Source organism: Protopterus annectens, chromosome 5.part1 (assembly GCF_019279795.1).
Source record: "Protopterus annectens isolate FY-2018-M chromosome 5.part1, PAN1.0, whole genome shotgun sequence".
Taxonomy (NCBI): Eukaryota; Metazoa; Chordata; order Ceratodontiformes; family Protopteridae; genus Protopterus; species Protopterus annectens.
In genome coordinates this window covers 485144140-485165615 of record NC_056736.1, presented here as the reverse complement: position 1 = coordinate 485165615, position 21476 = coordinate 485144140, and positions in this window count along the sequence as shown.

Here is a 21476-nt window from a genome sequence, read left to right as displayed (position 1 = left end):
GTCAGACGTGTATTTTATATTAAAAAAATGAAACATATAAATTAAAGAATAAATAAATGTCCCAGAACTGGGTATCTAGAAGATAGATCTATAGGCTGTGTATCATCAGCCTAGTGAGATTACTGAGGTTTTTGCAGTGGTGCATTTCAATGGTACTTTGTTCAGATCATAGTTTATTATATTACCAGTAGGAATGATTTTAGATCAGGGATGTATAATGCTAGAGGGTTTATATGTCACATTACTGAGAAGGCAACCACATTTTTATTATTATTTTTAATGTCCAAGTCTGCTTACTCAAATTATACAGGCTAACACTGTGCAAGGGGAAATAATGTAGTGGTGATATCCTAGACAATTTAGGACAGCACAGCAATTGAACCACTACAAACTGGATCCAGTTGGGTTTTTGATAGAATGAGTCTTAAACGTACAGCTGCTAATTTATGGTCTGATAACAGCCACGTGGGTACATCAGTAGTGTAATTACCATAATAATGCTATGAAGTTATACTGAACAATTCATATTTGTTAACATAGCAAACAATACACATAGAAATGGGCAAGAAAAGAAAACATGAAATGCCAGACGGAAGAATCAACTGACAGAATGGCAACATACTGCCTGTTTTCTAACCTTATACGTAGCATAGAGGGTATGTGACTTGTCACTGTCAGATATCTCTCTAGAAAGAGTCATAACCATCAAGATGGAATGAAAGGAGGCCTTTGCCATAAGGCTTTCAGTGATTTCTCTTAAGCTGCCCTAATGGTTAGATAGGGATAAAGTCTTCACTGCATCCCAGCTGGCCTGAGTTTGATTAGCTGTCCAGCTAGTGACTGATGGAGCAGCAGGGAGTGATGGTTGTGCCCATTCCTGAGGGGAAGCTACTTGTTGGTCAGTCTACCTAAGGAGATGCATAGTCCAAAGAGCAGAGTTGGGAATTGGCATAATGTTTAGATGTTTATCTCACACACATATGATACAGGGTTTGATTGTCACCTCTGAAAGGGAGACTGGCTAGTCTTAAAATGACATGCAAAGGCAGCTAGTCTAGCACTTATCTATGAGCCTGTATGCAACATTTTTTCTGACTAGTTGTGAACGTAGGAGGAATTTTTTGTCTGCAGTTTCTTCCTGTAAGGAACAATCTGCTTTAAATAATTTAGTTTCTTCTATTGTGCAAGTTTCTACACATTGGTTACAACACATGTATGATTCAGATGATAGCTCTTCAATGGCTTTGGCCACTGGTACTTTGATGAGAAGGTTTATCTGGCTGCATTCTCAGAACATCCCAGCTGAAGTTAAAATGAGATTTTAAATTCTCCTTTGGACAGAGATTTAGTTTTTGGGCCCTGTGATGCAGAGGTAATCAAAAAGTGTGATCACGGGGGTGGCAATTTTATGGAATGATACACTACCCTTGCCTAAAGTACTTAATGTCTACAGTGATAATAAAGGGATGTTTTGTTCTATTAATATAGAATTAAACAATAAAATATATATTTTTATGAATCTCTATTGGATTCCAAGTATTGGAACCAACACAGAAAAACAACACTTAGATCAGATGGTACATTTTGCAAAAGGAAATATTATACTAGCTGGCAATTTTAACTGTATCTTAGACCATAAAGATTCTACTTCCAAAGGTAATAGACGAATTTCAGCATCTGCTAAATTACTTAAAGATTTTATATATTCTTATTTATTGAAATATATTAATAACTTTGATAAACCTAACTCTTTATTCTTCACATTCTTTTCACATAGACATAACACCTTTTCAAGAATTGATAGAATTTGAATTTCCAATAACTTGGCAGACTCCCTAACTAGTGCTAAAGTTATCAATTGTCCCCTTTCTGATCACAACTCTATAACCTTTGAATTATTGATTAATCATTTTCGTAGTATTCAAATTAATAGAATTCCAGCCTATTTTACAAAATTAAAAGATTTTAAAGAATTTATTTTTACAGAAATACAAACTTTTATAGAACTAAATAACACAAATTATATTTCAGAAATATATATTTGGGATGGTTTAAAAGCATACTTATACGGGAGAATCATTAATTGGTATTATCAAAAAAAACTTTGAGACAAAGAATTACTTGATATATAATTAAAACTTGAGGATTTAAAGCTTAACTATAAAGAGGGTGAGAACTTAAATGATAAGAAAGAAGAAATAAATTCTTTAAACATTAAATATCTGGAAATATTAAATCATAAAACCTAGATTAATGCTGAAAATTTTAAATTAATACATTTCTCTACAAACCCTAAATCTTTTAAATTGTTAGCTAACAAAACAAAGAGGCTAAACAAAATTGATCACATTAATGAGATATTCTCTCCAAAAAAGAAAAAGATAGTCTGCAATTTATATAATATTCTAACTGAATTTAGGGAATTCTTTCTAAGTATTAATCAGAAGCCTAATATAATTGACACTAATGACGGCATTAAAGCTTTTATTAGTAAATATACTAAAAAAAAGATTATCATAAGAGCAAATAAATTTTATAGATAAACCCATCTCCTTTAATGACTATTCAAATGCAAATTGTCAAATTAAAACAAAATAAAGCCTGTGGTAATGATGGTATAAATACCCAAAATATATAAATTATTATCTAATAATACTTTAAAATTACTTCACAAAGTCTTTAATATTTCCCAGATTAGCAACGTAACCCCACCTTCTTGGAAGTATACTTTTATATCTCCTATACTAAAATCTAATAAAGATCATACTAATTGCTACTTTTACAGACCTATTTCCCTGCTTAATATTGATTATAAAATGTTTATGTCCATCTATGCTGACAGATTGAAAAATTTTTTACCAATTTTAGTTGATAATGATCAAACAGGATTCATAATGAATAGGAACTCATATGATAATATAAAAAGAACATTAACACTGATTGAATCTGTCAAACATTTAAAGAAAAGTTATCACTGATTAGTTTGGATATAAATTACATTTTCAATTCTATTAATTTGGACTACTTATTTATTCTTATGGAAGAACTACATTTTTCTAATACATTTATTAATCTTATTTCACAATTATATAATGGCAGTCAAGCTTACATTAAAATTGTCTCAAGTATTTCTCAAAATATCCCAGTAATTAAAGGTATCAAACAAGGATGCCCATTATCCCCTTTACTATTCACATTAATCATGGAGCCTTGGGCTAATTTAATCAGATGGGACAACGATATTGTAGGTTATAAATTAAACCCTAAAGAGTCTTCTAAAATACAGATGTTTGCTGATGACATTCTTCTAACCCTTGGTGGCAAAATCTCCTCCATTCATGCTCTCTTTAAAAATATGAATCTCTTTCAAAATGTACCTGACCTAGCTTTTAACAATAATAAAACCCAAATTCTTTTAATTGGACCAAATAAGTTTGATTTACATGATGATTTTAAAAGATACTTGCTACAATCTGATCAAATTTTGTATTTAGGTATTATAATTTCTAATAATATTAAAAATATTATTCAACAAATCTATAATAATAGTCTTCTGACAATAGAGAAACTAATAAAACAATGAAATAAAATACTGTTTTCTATGGATGAAATACTTTCTATCATTAAAATGATTCTTCTTCCAAAAATACTATATATACTTCAATCAATTTTGTTTCCTCCTCCAAATTTGATAATAAAGAAAATCAATTTAATGTTTCAGAAATTCCTGTGGTTCCCTAATAAACCTAGAATTGCATTAAGATATCATATGAGAAGCTGGGATAATGGGGGCATAGCTATGCCAAATTTAGAATTTTATGCATTCTCATCAGTAATTAAAACTATATCCCTTCTTATAGACATAAAATATCAAGCTAAATGGAAAACTCTACTTGAATTATTAGCAATAGATACTATAAAAAACAATATTCCTCAAAAACTGGATTTAGTAAATATCCCATTTATTTGGATTTTAAAAGATAATTTCTCAGTATCTTCTTCTCAGAATTTCAAAAATAACTACTTAACACTTCTATTTAGTTTGTATAATAATTTGTTATTTCTCCTTTTTCTCATAGCATATTCACAAGGAATCCATTTTTCTTCAGATTTACTAAAAATTACCTTTTTCAACAAAAACAATACATTTTTTTGGTATCAGATGATGACAAATAATCATTTGAAATCAATGGATACACTTAAGGCTGATTTCCAATTTGACTCATGTTTCTGGTTAGATCTGCAGGAAGGAAGGAAATATATACTAAAAAAATCGACTTGATGCCTTCTTCAAATAAACAAGTAATACTCAGTTTAATACAATATATGATATTATCAATACAAAACATTTCCCCTACTATAAACAAACTTTCACATATATATAAAGCTATAAAAAAGGATTTAGATATTTTACCTGATCGTCATTGGAACTACTTTCTCCTAATCAATAACCAAGTTCCTACAAACAATGACAAAATAAATATAGTTAAATCAGCCAGTGTAACTACATATTTTTTAAGTGGAGAATATTTACATGGAAATATTTATATAGATCATTCATCACTCCTCTTACTTTGAGTAAAATTAGCAAAAAAGATGTGATATTTTGGAGATGTAAAATGCAATTAAATGCCGATTGGTCCCACATGTTTTTTGAATGTATTTTGATGAGTGGATGGGAAATAGGAAATACACCCCGGGGGTCACTTCTGTGTCTCTGCTCGACAGTAGCACAGGAAAATAACTTTCTTGGGTGGGGTACACCATGGAACCTTGTTGGCTAGGCTTACGTAGGCCCTAGGGCCAATAGCCTAGTACCTACCTATGAACCTATGAACCTATAGTATTAAAAAAATTTTGGGAAGAAGCTAATATTTTTCTACAAGCAATTTTTACAGACAAATTCACATTATCCAGATCACTGGTTTTATTCAACACACTGGTTCCTGCTTGTATTAGTGTTTCCAAGTATCCATTAATTTGGTCCATATTATCTGTTGCCAGAAAGACGATTACAAAGAATTGGAAATCTACTTCTTCTCCCTCAAAAAAAATGCTTTCTAATGTTTGTCACTTGGAAATGCTTACCATTGAATATAGACTAAGACTATACCTAATTCCTGGAACAAAATATACAATTTATTAGAAAAATAGTTTAATAATCTTTAAATATCTAAAATCTTGTAACTACATCTGTACATTTATTTTACTCTTATGGTGAACATTTATGTAAATAGTTGTTTAGTAACAGTTGAATTTTGTGGATTTTTATTTTTATATATATTTAAAATTGTTCAGTTTTTCTGAGGTTTATTGTCTGATCAATATTATTTCAATAAAATTGGTTTTAACAAAAAAGTGTGATCACCTTTGTAGCATGGGGGTAATGAAAAAGTCTTATGAGAGGGATACATTGATATAGGGAACATTTAAGAATTTTCAACCCTCCTTTTCCAAATTTTCTATGCTATTCTCTAACCCCTCATCTAGTTTTGGCAAACAAAATAAACAGTCTCAACAAAATGTAGGTAAACATACACAAGCCTTCATAAGAAGGTTACAAAAAGATTTCAGGAGCCCTCCAAAAACATGGATAGTAAGAATGACTAATTAAGGGATTTTGTCCCCCGCCCTTTTCATCCTGACAGTCTCTTTTACCTTCAAGAAAGTCTGAATCTCTACTTTACTGTTTGAAAACAGATAGTTTCAGACAAATGGGTTCTAAATATTATTCATCAACATTCCAGATGGGAATGGGAGGAAATCCCTCCTTTCTAGGAAGTAATCCCTCATGCATGAGACCAGATTAATTTATTTTTACCTCTTCTTCATCACATGCTGTGCCACAGAGTGAAAACACCAGTTTCTCCTGCCCTGGAGAAAATATTTTATTCCAAGAATGTTTTTAGTGCAAAAGAAAAAAAGGAAATGTTTTGAGACCAGTTCCGGATCTTTCTTTCCTAAACCTGTTTGTGATAGTGCCCAAGGTCAAAATGCTGTCACTTTAAACTTGTTACTTTTTCTTACTTATTCAAGTTTCTAGCAACTGTAGATTTAAAAGATACTGATCATCACATCCCCATTCATCCACACTTCAGGCATTTCTTAAGGTTTTATATGACTGAATCACATTATCAATACACTGCCTTATCCTTTGGACTAGCCACTACAGCAAGTGTTTGCAAAGTGTCCAGTTCCAGTTATAGCTCACTGAAGGTTACAAGGTAGCCACACTTTCCCATACTTAGATGACCTATATATCTTTGCAGAGACTTTTTCAAAGTGTCAGGCATCTCTCACTTGGGTTAGAGATCTCTTACACAAGCCAGGATTCCAAGAGAACATTCAAAAGCAGTTTTTTCCACTCCCTCACACAGGATTGTGAACCTATCAGGACTATCGCTCTCGGATACGGATTACAAAATGCTTAACAGAGGTTTATCATTTATACCTGCACAGGTTAGCAATATTTCAGATATTCTGGTTGACTTGAGAGCGTTTGCATGCAATTTATCTCTCAAACTGTTTTTTAAGAAAGGCCAGCACAATGTTGGCAATGATGTTGAATGAAACTGTTTCAAAAGGAGAAGTGTTTTTACACCCGCAATGCATCCTCATATTGAATGTTTTATTAAGACCTGTGAAATGGACTTTTATAGCTATTATGCGAATTTTAGTAATTGCTCTTCTTCTATATACTTTAACATTAACAAAGAAGAATGGGCATCTATTAATTCACTGATCAGGGATCCAGATGTTACCATCAGGCCAGCAGATAAGGGTGGTGGGTTGGTACTGATGAACACTAGTGATTATGTTATGTATATGAACTCGTTGTTAGATGACAGTGTTACATATAAATTAATAGATCTAAAAACAGTAGAAAAAATGATATATCAAGTACACCTGGAGCTACATGATTTGATGATGTGTAGGCAGATTGATCATGAGTTTTATTTATTTCTACTCATTGAACATCCTACAATACCATACATTAAAGGCCTCCCTAAAATTCATAAGGGCATTCTCCCTCCACCTCTTCACCCTATAGTTGTAGGTAACGGTTGGGTTACTGAAAATATATCAATCTTCATTGAAAAAAGACTGAGACCGTTTGTCTCTAACATACCCACTATACTCAGGGATTCTTATCAGCTTTTAGAAGATCTAAAGAGCTTGAATTGTGACATATCTGAATCTCATTTGTTAGTCACTTTAGATGTGAAGAATCTCTTCACTGCCATTCCCAACTCCTTTGGGTTGGATGCCATTAGGGCCTTGCTAAATAACAGTCAGAAATATAGTAACAATGAGCAGATTTTATTGAATGCCTTGCTTGAGTTGGTATTAACTAATAATGTTTTGACATTTAATGACTCCTTCTATATTCAACAGTGGGGAGTTGCCATGGGCACTCCCTGCGCTAACACCTACGCAAATTTAGCAGTATATAGTTGGGAGGTTTCATTTTTATTCCCTCATGAAGCCTTCAGCAAAGTCCTGCTTTATAGGAGATTTGTTGATGATATACTACTGGTGTGGGATGTTGAAGACCTAAAAAATTTATATCTGAATTAGAGAGTACCACAGATTTTCTAAGGTTCTCTATTGAATATTCAGTAACTAAGGTTAACTTTTTAGATTTAAATATTAAAAAGGATGGGAATGGTGGACTAACAACCTCACTGTTCAAAAAACCATGTTGGAAAAACACCATGCTACAATATGATAGCATGCACCCCAGATTTATATTTAGAAACATAATAAAAGGGCAATACATGAGGATTAATAGACTTTGTCATGAAACTGAAGAACGAAGAAAGGAATTCAACATGTTAGAGAAACTGTTTTTAGATAGGGGATATGATGCAGAGATGGTAGGCAGGATAAAAGACACCTTTCTGGATTTGAAAAGTTCCTCTGAGATTAAACGCACCTACCCAACATCCTTTAAGTATACTCAAACTAAATATGACACTTCTAGGGTTTGTTTTCAAACCAGTTTTACTAGTGACAATAAACATATAATAAACATTATTACTAAGAACTGGCATATTTTAACCATTGATGCAGATATTTAGCTGTTGGTAGGTACAAGACCAATCTTTACATTATAAAAATATGAAGAATTTGAAGAGGATGTTATGTATTGAGAAAAAGAGAGCACTTCCAGCTGAAACAAATGTGAATAATAGCAGTCTTGGAACCCATGCTTGTGGGAGATGTAATTCTTGCTCTTGGATATCTAAAGAGATAGTTTTTATGCACTCTGAGTTACCATATAGGTTTGAACCTAGATTTTCAGCAACATGTGAAGACAAGAATGTGATATATCTTGCCAATTGTGAGTCATGTCCAGTATTTTATATAGGCATGACCACGAGACGTCTAAGAGATAGAATACAAGAACATCTTTATGCTATTAAAAAAGTGGAATTAAAAAATGCTCCAGCTAAACATTCTTCAGAAAATCCTGGCCACAAGTTTGGTTTCAGGATATTACAGAAAAGAAATTCCAACATAAGAAAGGGAGACAATTTTAATGACTTAGAAAATCTGGAGCTCAGTTGGATATTGAAACTCAAAGCTCAATATCCTCCAGGATTAAATGCCTATGTTAGCATCAGATCTTTCTTAAAGAAATGTAAATATAAATAACTACACGAAAACAGGTGTCAATACAATCATGCATTCATAGGTTACTTTATTATACATACATCCTTATGCTCTCTATATACATTTCCTTTTATATATACACATAGATTATGCTTAACCAATATGTCTTTTTTAGTAATATGTTTGATTAGGTTAGATCAGATTGTTAAATTATATATATATATATATTTTAGTTTTTAGTTTTATATTTTTCAGTCTTTTATTTGTCAATTTACATGCATACATTTCATGGATGATGTCATTTCTGTCTCATCCATTTTAATATATATGATTTTTCTATTTGTTCATATATAAGCATATTTATCTATGTAGCTTCAAGCTATCAATTCTGACTGTTTTAATGTGTATTTTTGAGATCTTTTTTGAGATCATATGGAATCAGCTATAGCTTCTTGTTTTGGTTTTCATTCTTTCTCCCCCCCCTCTCCTTCTCCCTCTTCCCCTTATCCTCTCTCTTCCTTCACTTTCTGTCCTATTTTTATTATCTTTGTTTTATTTCATAGTTATTTCATAGATACATGGTTTCTTACTATTTAATAATCATGTGATATATCAACTATGATAAGGATTTTGATGGGTCCATACGCTTTATGTATTTATTTATTTATATATATTCAGTAGATATAATTCATTGAATATGCAATGCTGTTGCAATTTTTAAACGCACACAGATGTTAGTTGGTTGAAGGAAGGTAAGCAATGACAGCAGGTAAATGATTTATCTGCAAACCGCAAAATTGTTGAAAACCAGTACTGCATTTCCTGCTACAATGTTGCCCTAGTGCCATGTCTTGTCTACTGGGATAATATATACGTTTCTTCAGCAAATAGTATCAGATAAAGTGCTTTAGCCACTAAATAAGCCCTGGTATGCATCTTCCATTGAACAACCTAGATGGAACAATGAATTAACTAATTGTTTAATTGTTTGATTGATTTCAATTGATTGATTGTTTTAATTAATTGAATTTGTATAAAAAGGTATTAGAAATTCTGTTTGATAGATCTGAAGAAGCGTGCCTTTTGGATGCACGCGAAAGCGCTTATCTCCATTTTTACAATAAAGAACTGGATTTTACTTGTGGTGGTTTGACTCCTATTTCTCTACTGTGATTTTGTTCTTTCGTTTTTGGAGTTACCTTTGGGAGACAGGATTGCTTTTTTCCAGTCACACAGGATTGTGTTCCTGGTGTGTCAATCAAGCAACTCAATTCAAAGAGCTTTTCTTCCACAGCAGAAAAAATAGATCTATATCTAAATATATTTCTAAGGGATTCTCCTCAAACTTTGGTCATTTCGAAGGAATAATTCAGGATTTTGGTTAACATGTGGAAAATACGGCCCAGACCGCAGAATCCTTTATAAACGCATTCTATGAACACCTTCAGGAATGCATGGATCATGCAATCCCAAATAAAACCAAGACCCAGTTCTCCAAAGGCAGGTGTCCTGTCTAGTGGACCCCAGCCATAAACAAACTATACAATAGAAGGAGGAAGCTACTACATGATAGAGCAAACTCCCAAAAAGGAAAGGAATCTCTGATCAGTATTAGCAAAAAACTACGGGCACTCATAAAATCGTATAAGGCCAGCTTCAAGAGAAAAATTGCACAGGACACGAAGGATAATCACAAGGCTTTCTTTAGTTATGTTAGGAACCTGGGTGGGAATTCCCATATATGCTCAGAATTAGTCCAAAATGACAAAAAATACACCGAACCCATAGACATTGCCAACATCCTAGCTGACAGGTTCAGCACAAACTTCTCCCCCCCCACCAAAAGGGCAAATATCTATCCCAGAAGAGTGCTGCCCCCCTGACATCTCAGATGCTCAGGTAAGAGCCGCCCTCTCCAAAGCAAAAAACACAGCATCAATGGGACCAGACGGTGTCCCGTGCTGCATCCTACATGATCTCCAAGAAGAGCTAAACCCAAACATAAAACTACTGTTCAATTTCAGCCTTACTACAGGATATGTACCCAAAGAGTGGCGTACAGCAACAGTGGTCCCTCTCCACAAAGGTGGTGCCTCAATGGATCCTGGAAACTATCAACCCATAAGCCTGACTAGCTTGGTCTGCAAAGCTATGGAAAGGATCATCATGGACCTCATAAATAAAGATATTGGGGATCTACAGACACTGGATACTACCCAGTTCAGCTTTGTTAAGGGCAGATCCTGCCTCTTAAACCTGGTCGATTTCTTTGAAAAAGTCAACAAGGCCATTGACGAGGGGAAGGTGGTCCACACAGCCTACCTGGACCTAGCAAAAGCCTTCGATACAATACCCCACTCAGGCATTATAGATAAGCTCACCAGATTAAATATAAACCCCTATGTCACTAGATGGGTTGCAAACTGGCTCAAGGACAGAACCCACATGGTTAGAATTGCTGGAGCCATGTCAGACTCCAAACCAGTTACAAGTGGCATTCCACAAGGCTCGGTCCTGGGACCTCTCTTGTTCGGTATATATTTCTCGGAGGTACAGGCCAACACAGAAGGACTGTGGCTGACCAAGTTCACAGATGACTGCAAACTAGGCGCCATAATCGACTCTCCAGCTGACACAAGCATCCGACAAAAGGGCCTCAGAAACAGACAACTGGTGCCAGAGCCACGACCTCAAGCTAAATGCCAAAAAGTGTATAGTTATCCCCTTTGGCAAAAACAAAGTGCCCACAAATTACCACATAGGTGGTAATCCATTAAGTATGGAAGAAGTAATTAGGGACCTGGGGACCCAAGTTGATAGCAATCTCTCATTTGAAAACCACATGGCCAAAGTGGTTAGAAAAACATTTTATATAGCCTACCTAATCATGAAGAGATTCACATCTAGATCAGGGGAGGTCATCGTGCCTCTTTACTCATCCCTCATCAGGCCCATAATTGAGTACAATGCCCCTTTTGGGATGTACCTTACCAGACACCTGCAGCAACTGGAAAGACCCCAAAAGTACCTCACCAAGAGGATCAAAGGGCTCAAACAGATGCCATATGCTGCCCAGTTAAAGAAACTCCAGCTCTACTCAGTGGCATACACACTGCTCAGAGGTGATCTGTGCCTGACGTATAAAGCCATGTCCAACCCGGAATTAATGGACATGCTGCACCTCAGAAAATCCAAATCCCATCGAGCTACGCACTCAAGAGACTTGAACCTCAACACTGAAATAAATAGGACATGCTGGAGGGACAGATTCATAACCCAGAGGATCCCTTCACTCTGGAATAAAATCCCAGTCCAGGTTAGGCAGAGTCCCTCATTGACTCTCTTCAAGAGGAATCTTGATGAGTGGATGGGAGATCGTAGGTTTACCCCGGGTATCACTTCTGTGTCACTGTTAGACAGAGGTACAGTATACTAACCTTGAAAAAGGGCATAGCAAAATTCATTTAAAATGAGTGGCAAAAGCCAAACACACTCTGGCTAGGCTTATAAATGCCCTAGGGCGGATAGCCTAGTATGAACCTATGAACCTATATCATCCATGATTCTCACAATTCACCCTAGCAAGACTCCACATGAAAAAGATACAGTGATATCTGAAGTCTATTTGATCCCAGCACCAACATCCTTTGTCCTTTCAAATCCCAGTGCTGGGGTTTGTCAGAAGGGAAATAATTTGGTGCAGACAGAAAATATACTTAAATCTAGGTCTCCTTTTCTCCCTCCCTGTTCCACAGCAGTCCGTCATCACAGACATCTCAGACTTTCCCTGAGGAGCTGCTTCAAGAGGGAAAACAATGCAAGGTGTATGGGACACCAAGGACAGGAAATTCACCCTAGGGATCACGTCAGTCACCCTGCTAGACAGGAGTCCAGGCAAATAAATACTGTGGGAAGAAATAGCCAGGGAATTGTTATGGCTAGGCTTGTATAGGCCCTAGGGCCGGTAGCCTAGTACTAACCTATGAAACTATGAACCTATGATAGACACAGGCACAAACACGCATGCATGCATAGACACACACATACACACACACACACACACACACACACACACACACACACACACACACACACACACACACACACACACACACATATTTAATTATAAAGTATCAGTATGCAAACATATTACAAACTCCTGAGACTAGCACATATATTTTATTTTAACTAAAAGGCAAAATACATATTTAGTAGAAAGGCATTTGTGAGTATAAACAAGACAGAATTCACAAAAGAGTGAACGCTCATTTGTATGTATCTCATATGGTTTAATTTAGTTTTATATAATATAGGAAAAGGAATGTACAGGAAAATTGTTTGAAAAAGTGGTGGTTGTGAATATGGCTAAGACAATTGTGAATATGCAGCAATTGCCTCATGTACACAGACAACCCTCTCCTCCAACCACCCAACACTACATAGCCAAACTGGAAGCAAAGCTCTTTCCACCCAAGATTGTGCTAGACAGTCAAGAGGAGTATGTTAAGACCCACACTACACCTCAAGCAACAGATAGCCCTTCTAAACCCACACCACCAACACCCTCACATAACAACACTAAACCCTCATATATGGAGGCCCTTAACATTAACCTGCCCAAGCAACAAGGACCTCCGAAACTGAAATGCAAATAAACACCAATCACAACCAAAGTGTCACATAGCTCACAACACCAGTGTGCCACCCAACAACAGCCCCTAAGGCAAGACAATGTACCCAACACTTTAGTCATAGGTGACTCTATAGTCAGGCACACTGATGTCCCACTCACCAGGCTGAACAAGGAGAAAATTACATTCAGCTGCCTGTCAGGTGCCGCATAATGCATGCAATCAAATCACTCTACAACAAGTGCAAATATGACTCTGTCATTGTCCATGTTGGAGTAAATGACTTGAGACGTACCTCCCTGGACTACATGAAAAGAGACATGGAAGAGCTCTCGGATCATGTGGCCCAGGCAGGTATGACCCTAGCCCTGAGTAGCATCCTGCCTTCACCCAGAATTATACCACAGTATAAGGACAAAATGATTGACTTCAACAATTGGCTAAGCTTCTGGTGTCATTCATAGGGGATCCAGTATGGGATGACATGATCGACAGAACATGATGCTTTGCCACAGATGGTCTGCGCCTGTCGCCCCTGGGATTCAGGTTACTGGCTAAGGCTCTTGCCACTCCTATAGTGCCTTTTTTTAGGCAAAGTTCAAAGGACAAAACCACCACCGTAACAGGTACAAGCATGCAAAATCTGAAAGTAATGCTACTCAATGCTAGAAGTCTAAACCTCAAAATGCACTCTCTCGAGGCACACCTAAAAATGGAGAACATCGATATCTGTGCAGTAACTGAGACCTGGTTCTAGGCTCCAGAGACCACCCCTGCAATACCAAGCTACAACTCTTACCACACGTTTTGGCCATCAAACCAGGACTGAAACACTAAAGGTGGAGGAGTGTCCATATTTACCAAGGATATTCACACCACCAGGCTAGTTGCCCAACACAATGTGTCTGAAATTCTCCAGGTGCAACTAATACTAGGTAAGACTGCAATCCAAATTGTAGCTTCCTACAGATCCCCCACCATGCCCCAAGATTCTCACTACACCTTTCTAAACATACTGGAAAATATTAAGATACAACCAAATACCCTAATACTGGGTGATTTCAACTACCCTGCCATTAACTTGGAAAACTACTCGTGTACCAACACCTTTGTCCAATGGTTCTTGGAATTCATAAATTACAATGCCCTGGATCAACTAATCCATAGTCTCACCAGGGGCTCCAATATCCTAGACCTGGTCATTACCAACATGGGAAATCAATGTTCCACACCAGTGGTCACCCCCTTGTTGGTCAGGTCTGACCATAAGCTAATCACCCTTTACATCCACATCACTCCCCCACACCCCAGTAAGGAAACCTGTGCAAAAAAACTTCTCTAAAGCCAACTTCATGCTACTCAAGTCAGAAGTGACAAACTTCATGACACCCATGCAGACGGGAACTGAAAGTTCGACTGATGAATCCTACACTAAGGCACTGTATGAGCACATCCACTTGTGCATGAATCATGCCATCCCAAAAAGAACCAATATGCTCTCCTCAAAAAAAAAAAAGGAAGCCAATCTGGTAGTCCCCTGCCATAAACAAAGTTTACAAAAAAAGGAATAACTTTTGCAGAAAAGAGGAAAGTCCCATGATGCAAAAATCTCCTTTATCAGCCTCAGTAAGAAGCTGAGATCCCTCATAAAATCCTCCAAAGCAAGTTATGAAAATAAAATTCTCAAAGATTCCAAAGGCAACCACAAGGCATTCTATAGCTATGTCAAGAATCTAAATGGCAATGCTCAGATCTGCTCAGAGCTACAACAGAATGGCATTAAAAATACTGATCCCAAGATATTGCCAATATCCTGACAGTTCGATTCAGTGCCAACTTCACCCCCCTCTCAGCCCCTAAAGGGCCCATCTCTATACTGAAAGATTGCAAATTCCGGTAATAATGGCCACACAGGTAAAAAACACACTCTCGAAAGCTAAGAATACAGCATCCATGGGACCAGACGACATCCCGGACTGTGTACTACATGAACTATAAAATAAACTGGCACCACACCTAAGTGTCATGTTTAATCATAGCCTCACCTCAGGCTTCATTCCCACTGAGTGGTGCACAGCTCCTGTTATCCCACTCCACAAGGGGGGATCCGCCTTAGATCCTGGGAACTACTGCCCCATCAGTCTGATGAGTCTGATCTGTAAGGCCATGGAATGTATTATCATAGAACTTATAAACAATGACATTGGCAACCTTCAAACACTGAATCCCACCCAGTTTGGGTTCACGAAGGGCTGATCCTGTCTCCTGAACCTGATTGACTTCTTCAAATCAGTCACCTGAGCTGTGGACGAGGGTAAGGCAGTCCACACAGCCTATCTGGACCTTGACAAGGCCTTCAACACCATCCCCCACTCTGGAATCATAGACAAACTTACTAAGCTGGGCATTATTCCCTATGTTGCTCAATGGGTTGCCAACTGGCTTACTGACAGAGCCCACACTGTAAAAGTAGCCAACTCCAAATCCAGCTCCAGACAAGTGAAAAGTGGAGTACCTCAGGGACTGCTCTTGTTTGGCATCTACTTCTCTGAAGTACAGGCCAGCACTAGGGGACTCTGGCTAACAAAGCTCGCAGATGACTGCAAACTGAGAGCCATTATTAAATCCCCAAATTATGTGGATATTCTACAAAAGGGTCTTAGAGAAACAGATGCTTGGTGCCACAGCCATGGGCTCAAGCTCAATGCAAGAGATGCATAGTTATCTCCTTTGGGAAAAAAACATGTACCCATGAATTACCACATAGGTGGCAGTACACTAAACACCGAAAGTGTGATAAGAGACTTAGGGACTCAGGTGGACAGTAGTCTTACCTTCAATAACCACATTAACACAACAGTCAGGAAACCCTTCTATGTGGCACACTTCATCACTAAGGGCTTTTCATCCAGGAAAAAAAAGAGGTCATTGTCCCACTGTACTCATCCCTCATAAGACCCATTAGAGAATACAATGCCCCATTTGGTATGTACCGCTCAAGAAATCTGCAACAACTGAAAGGTCACAGAAATACCTCACTAAAAGAATCACAGGCCTAAAGCAGATGCCCTCTGCTGACCATCTAAAAAAACTCAAGCTATACTCTGTTGCATATCGTCTATTCAGAGGTGATCTCTGCTTAACATACAAGGCCATGTCAAACCCAGAGCTGTTGGACATGCTACACTTAAAGAAATCCCAATCCCTCAGAGCCACACGCTCCAGGGATCTAAACCTTGTCATCACAATGAACAAAACATGCTGGAGGGATACGTTTCTGACCCAGGGACTCTCCAGAATCTGGAATAGACTGCCCATACATGTTGAGCAGAGCAGCTCTCTGTCCCTCTTCAAAAAGAACCTTGACAATTGGATGGGACATAGGAAATTCACCCTAGGGATCACTTCAGTCACCCTGCTTGACAGGGATCCAGGGAAGTAAATACTGTGGGAAGAAATAGCCAGGGAATTGTTATGGCTATGCTTGTATAGGCCCTAGAGCCAATAGCCTAGTACCAGCCTATGAACCTATGCTCACAGGTTAGGATTAGAGAATGTTTTAGACAAGGGGATAGTTTCAGTGATGTGCATGTTTTGTGTTGTGTGTGTTCTGTGTCATTTTGTCTTGTGCAGTGGTACTGTTACAGAATGGGGTTTTAGTGACATAATATGTAGGCTTAGGATTACAGGCAGGTCTAGGGTTAGGATTACAGTTAAGGCTAGCACAGAGGAGTAATATGAGAAAGGAGACAAAGGCCCCAGACACCTTTCTCATGTGTGCTAACCTTAACTGTAACCATGAACCTAACCCTACAAATTACAACTTAAAAACCTTTTTCCTAACAATACCACTAACATGCTGATGCTTGACCTCAGTTTTGAAACTGGCATTTACTGATATAGGGTTATTCTTCAGTGGAAGTGAAGTATTCAGTGTTTTCTTATTTACCTTTATGAGTAATTATGTGTTTTGTGATTTTTCTCTTTTTTGTTCTACCATGTTTGAGTCTCTCTTTTGAATTTTCCAACTTTCACGATAAAAAACATTGATCTATCTATATCTGTATCTATATCTATATAAATACATGAATATATAGACTGAGAAGGATAAAGCTACATTTTTTTCATATATCGATAGATATATTCTCCATCTTCATTAACGACCTTTATACTGTCATCCCAAAAGTCAGCTGTATGCAATATGCTGATGACTCTACTCTGATTTGCTCAGCCTCATCTCCAGCAGAGTTATGGTCAGCTACCCAGACCATCTTTAATACAATATAAAACTGGCTTTCTGAACATCGTCTGATCCTAATTCCCAAAAAACTAAAATGCTGTTTTTTTCACCAACACGTAGGTCTACCGCTTTCACCTTTACAATAAAATCAAATGATGGCACAATAATCTACCCTGACCCATCTACAAAACTATTAGGTGTCATCATAGACAATAATCTAAAATTTGACCTACATGTTAACCAAACTATCAAAACCATCAATAAAAAACTAGGGTCACTTTACAGAATAAAAGCCTTCCTAACCCCTCCAGCTAAAATTGCCATAGCTCGCTCTCACCTTCTTTCAACCCTTCTATATGCATCCCTCTACTCGAATTTAAACAAGACTGTCCTTAACAAACTCTCAGTTTGCTACAACCACATTGCCAGGTTTGCCACTGGGCTGCCTTTTAGGACACATCATTGCATCAATCTAAATCAGCTTGGGTGGCTTGAACTACCCAGCCTAATCCAGTATAACCAACTGATTATGGCCTATAAAATCCTCTATAATCCGGACAATACTCCTGCACTTAAAACTATTATCACCCCCTATAACAATCATAGACTGCTTTGATCCTCTAACAAACTACTAATTCAGACTAGCAAAATTAATAACACAGCCGGTGATTCTCTCTTTGCAAACTCTGTAAGTAGATCCTGGAACTCTCTTCCAGCTGATATTACCTTACTTTCCACCTTAGGTCAATTTAAAACTAGACTTAAACAACATTTTGTCACTTAACTGGCTATGTCAATGTATCAAGCCTGGCTAACTCTCTCTCTAGAATGTGTAAAAATCTGTTAACCAGTTTACTGTGTAATTTAATTTAATCCTGACTTGCACTCAGGATTAACTGTAACCTGTGGAACTCGTTTAACTTGCTTACTTATGTAATCTCTGTAAATAGTCTGTTTGTAATATGTAATGCTGGTATTATGTAATGCTGTATCTGCTTACCCTTGGAGCTTTTCTTCCCGGGCCTCCGCTGAAAATGGACATGGATCCAGTCGGACTATCCTGGTCAACAAATGTAAAATAAAAATATAAATAGAAATAAATATCTAACTATCTATTTATCATCGGTCTGCCTATCTATCCACATATATTTTTCACTTTTGAGTTTTCAAGCTTTCAGGATAAAAATCATATATAAGACACACACACACACACACACATATATATACATATAGCTATAGTTTTATATATATATATATATATATATATATATATATATATATATATATATATATATATATATATATATATATATATATATATATATATATATATATATATAGATAGATAGATAGATATATATATGTATATATATATATATGCATATATATCAAGAAAAACACTGACTTTTGGGACTAAATGAGGTTTGGTAACTTTGGTAACTTGCTCTGGCTGGTTCTACGTCCGAGACAACTGGTGGGTACTGGTGTGGTCAGGTAGGCCTTGGAATAGTTGTGTATGGAAGAGGTGGGTAAGGCTTGCTGGCAAGGGTTTGGGGTTTACTTCAGTGGCTGTGTGCTGCGGTTCCAGTTGAAGGTGCAGCATTGTGTGTTTTGCCTGAGTGCAGGTACGTGCCCTGCTGGCATTTGTCTGGTGGGAAATTCCTGCTCATAAAGAGTTTGGGCCATTGGGAAAGCTTGCACCTGTGGGGTTATAGATGATGGGTAGGATTTGGTGCATGATGCTCTCTTCATTTTGGGGATAGACAACTTCATGATGTAGTGGTACTTTTGATATACCCTTGGGGCCATACTTAAGTGCTGTGTTGTTAATGTCACAATTAGTCTAGCTTTTTCTAGAGTTGTTAAGTTCCTTCATGGAAATGGACCCGTTGAAGGATGCCAGGTGGTGAAGCTTCCTGTAACCATGGGTGATCTATTGCTTGACACGTTTTTATTCTGGAATTTTAAAAAGTACTCCTTTTAGTGACTTTGTGCTATGGATTTTGTTGTACAGACATTTAGACCTATACTCATTCACAGTAGAACACTACACTCTAAAATCAGAAATGGGGTTAAAGGGGGGGGGTCTCATGAGGTTGGCCCACTGCTGTGGCATTGCTTTGTTGCCCATTATTTACATTTTTCTTTCTCGCTCGGTGGTGGTGTTACGGTGGTGAATGGTGGAGTTTTAGCGCTGCTATGGTTTTTTGAAGAGACAGTGTGTGTCTGTTTAGTGGGTTGCAAGTTGCCCACAAAGAATGTTTGTTAGTCGCACAGGCATTGTGCGGCATTAATGGCCATGGAAGATGGTTTTGGTAGGGTCTAGTTTATATATTGACTTGCATCTCAGCTGACCAGATTTTGCTTCATTCCAGACTTTTGCCTCTTATTTTGATCTGTTTTCATGAATTGTGGCTTTCTGGCAAATGAGTAGCAGGTAATTGAGGATGGCATGCACTTGGGTTTTGGACTTCCACCATTCATACCATTCGGAAAATTCATGCTAATGCTGGACCAGTTATTCTAGCAGTTTTCTAAGTTTGTGGGAGCCATACTTGAAGTTTGCCCTTCAAGGTTTTATTTTCATGTGCATCATTTAAAATTATTATATGTGTACCTCTGTGATATGTGAACTACTTGTAAGGGATTTTTTACATTGTTTTAAATGCATTTAGACTAATAGTATCACTATTTGTTGTGTTTCACAGTGCATTTTTTTCTTTATACTGTAATAGGGTTTTTATAGCAATGTTCCTTCTGGATCTTACTTAACAAAAGAAAGACAGTTCACATATTAGGCAAATGTAGGTGAAAGGAATCAAACCCTGTACCTTTGACAGCAGTTTGTTAACAGCTCAGTCCCTGTTTCAGGTGGGCAGTCAGATGGGTTGTGGCTTTGTCCAGATTTCTTGCTCCAACAGGTTAAGAGGTCTACACAGAATGTCCAGATGTTTGCCTCATATTGTGGTTGCCTCATAATTTGGTCTGTTCTGCATAAAATTATGGTTATCTGGCAAAATACTGGCAAATCTTTAAAGCTTGGTTAGACAGTTATAACAGGAGTTTGATTTTCAGTCTTTCTACCCTTCAGAAAATTCATGCTACTGCAGTACTTATTAACTTGCTAAGTTTGTAAGAGCAATATTAAAAATTTTGTCTAGATTTCTTGTTCGTAGAGGTTGATATGTATGGCAGAGGGCAAAACATGTTATTCTAGCAACTTTATACATTTGTAAATTCAGTATTTACGGGCTGTCCATTTGCAGTACTGTACAGCAGTGTGCTGTTCAGCTGCCTGAGAGTTTGCAAGGTGTCTGGGATTTTGGCCATGGTTTCATCTGTTTCAAAAACAAAGTCAGAGGGACACCACCCACATTAATTCACACTTTATTCACAGTTAAGCGATTTCATCCCGATATTACTAGGGACTTCTTCTTCAGAACTGTTCCACCAAAAACAACCCAGGACTTAAATACCGTTTAAACAAATTAACATCAATAAAAACAATTAAAACTTTAATTGACTGGCCATAATTTGCTGCTTATTAAAACCTTTCTATACATATATACAATGAATATGAAAACATGATGGGCATAATAATAATAATATAAAAATATAATGAGCATACCTTTGGTTTCCTAGTTATACAACAAATCTTTAATGATTTATAAGGTAGGGTGGTATATGAACATTTGAATATATGTGAATTAAAATGACAGCTATGATTAAATGTCACAAATTACCCAGGTATTAATGAAAATGTCAGTATTAACTGCGTGTTAAAAATTAGAAATTTAGTGGGGTTGTGAATAATTTTGGTGTTTTAATATTCATTGTATATATTGTATATATATATCCTCATTCAGAGGATTCATGCTGATGCAACACTGGTTATATGTTGCTTTTCTAAGTTTGTAAGATCAATATTTTTATAACAAAAAAAAACAAACAAACAAAAAAAAACAAAATTGTCCTTATTTTCAGCCTTT